This window comes from Galeopterus variegatus, unplaced genomic scaffold (genome assembly GCF_000696425.1).
Source record: "Galeopterus variegatus unplaced genomic scaffold, G_variegatus-3.0.2 Scaffold9522, whole genome shotgun sequence".
In the NCBI taxonomy this organism is placed as follows: domain Eukaryota; kingdom Metazoa; phylum Chordata; class Mammalia; order Dermoptera; family Cynocephalidae; genus Galeopterus; species Galeopterus variegatus.
The window spans coordinates 60277-62798 of NW_007735633.1; the positions used below are offsets into that span (position 1 = coordinate 60277).

Here is a 2522-nt window from a genome sequence, read left to right on the forward strand (position 1 = left end):
CTGAGATTTTAGGATAAAATGTGGTTTGCTTCTTCCTGACTTCCTTACTTGTAGCTTATTGTTCAACCCTCTGAAGTCTCCTGATTCAATTCGAATTCACAAAAATTTCTTGGAAAATATTGCCCGCACTCTATTTGTCCTTTTTGCTTTCTAATAAATAATTTTGTCTATAAATGTCTACCTTTTATACACACTCATGTGTTTACTCTGTGCCCAGATGCTGTTCAAGCACTTAAATGTCAACTCATTTAATTCTCCTAGCAACTTTATGATGGAGGTATCATTATTTAAAGATTTTCTTTAGTAGCATCCTACACATTTAGATATAATTATTATAATTTCTTTAATTATTATTCAATTATAAATATCTTTAATTCTCATAATCATAGTATTCTTTAAGCCATGATTGAGAAGACAATTTTAGTTTCTAAAATATATGCTTTTGTTTCTCTTTTAAAATAAGTCATTGTTCAAATCTGTTAATACTTTCCATATCTGTAATAGTGTTGTAAGATAAGTTTTTATTCCTGAGAAAGCTGAGCTATAATACTCTGTTTATGTATTTTAAATTTTCTTCTTGAAATCTGAACAGTTTTTATATGATTTGTTTTATACACTGTCACTAGATATAACTTATGATATACAATATTGTGGTTCATATTTTTTCACTATTTTATTTTCAATCTTTCCTTTTAAAAAATATCTAACTTGATTTTTTTTAAAAAAATAGTTGAGCTTTGTTTATTTACCATTATTGGGAATTCTGATATGTTTAAATAATATTTAACTTCTTATTTGTATTTTTTGTTTACTACACTTTACACTTTTTTTTTGCTTCTGTTCCTCTCCCTGCCCTCCCCCATCCTGTCTTCTCTTAATGTACTTGCTTTATTCCTGATATTATGCAATTTTCCTACCTTGTTTCCTTATGTGTAAAGATGAATTTTTAAAAATACTTCTAAGTAGTTGCAGTGTATATTTATTACCAGGACTAATATTTCTTAAATTGTGTAAATTTCTCATCAGCTGTAATTTTTCAAATATTTATTTTCTGGTATTCCTTCCGTTATATTTTACTCAACTGTTATAAAACTTTTTGTGGATACTATATTCTATTCTCATTATATTTTTCTTTTTAAAAAACGACTTTTTAAAAAACAGTTTCAGATTTACAGAAATATTTTGAAGAGAGTACAGAGAGTTCCCATGTATTGCACACTCAGTTTCCCCTTTTATTAAGATCTTATGTTAATATGGCAATTTGTTGCAATTAGTGAACCAATGTTAATATATTATTACTAACTAAAGTCAATAGTTATTTAAGATTTTCTCATTTTTACCTAATGTCTTTTTCTGTTCCAGGAACTTATTCGAATATTCAACATACCACATTATATTTGTCATGTCTCCTTAGGCTCCTATTGGCTATGACATTTTCTCAGTTTTTCCTTTTTCCTTTTTTTGTGACCTTACAGTTTTGATGACTACTGCTCATGTATTTTGTAGGATGTTTCTCTGTCAGAAAATATCTGATCTTTTTATCATGATTAGACTGGGGTTATGGGTATTGGAAGGAAGACCAGAGAAGTAAAGTGCCATTTTCATCACATCACATCAAAAAGGACATACTACTACATGACTGAATAGAAAATCACATTTTTTTTTTCAAATGTAAAAAGATTGTTTACTATATGCCAGACACTATGCAAAACTTGTAACATGAATTATCCCAACTAATCCTCATGACGGTCCCACAAGCCAGATATCATTATTTCCCCAGTTTAACAAGTAAGGAAGTGGTGCCTAAGGTCATACAGCTGGTAAGTAAAGGAGTCAGCATTCGAGCACAGGAAATGGGCTCAAAAGAGCCCTGGCATTTACCACACAGTACCTCCTGCATGTAACAGGACATCCAAGTTTTCACCTTAGAAATAAGTGATTAGAACATAGCAATGAGTGGAGAATACCAACCAATAAATTGAGTTAATGGCTCAAATGCTTTAGGGATGTGGGGTGGGGCAGAATTCTGCCTGTATTGGAACCTGGAAAAAGCCAACAGCCAGACATCTGAAAATGTGAAAATGATTTTTTTTGTCTTCGGAAAGGAAGTCACACTGACAGAAATGTAGAGCATTCACAGGACAGACCTGTTTAGGCTCATTAGCTATAAAGGATCCCTAAGGATAACTAGATGACAATGACAAGTCAATCCAATAAGTGATCATTGAGAGCCTATTGTGTGATAGTTCTATGAAAATCATGTCTCATAATGGCTATTCTGTAGTCCCACTTTGTTGTGAGATTTTAATATTGTACATCCATTCACAAAACCAAAGGGTGAGTTGGTTCAATTCTTGTTAACAAGTCTCTGTGAACTCTTGTCACTATAATCATGCCTCTAGTGATAAGTTATAAATCCAGGAAGCTAGCTAATAATAGCTCTCAAGAAGACAGCTCTCATCTTCTGTTTTGTGTGGATTAAGTTCCAGGTTTGTCTGAGGTGCCATTACTGCGTAGTAGCA

General features: G+C 31.8%; 1 protein-coding gene across 1 annotated transcript in view; it reads left to right on the forward strand.

The window, feature by feature from the left end:
• Positions 1 to 2522, forward strand: part of SLCO6A1 (solute carrier organic anion transporter family, member 6A1) — a gene marked incomplete at both ends in the record, with an annotated part of 63980 nt that overhangs the window by 49230 nt on the left and 12228 nt on the right. The window lies entirely within an intron of this gene.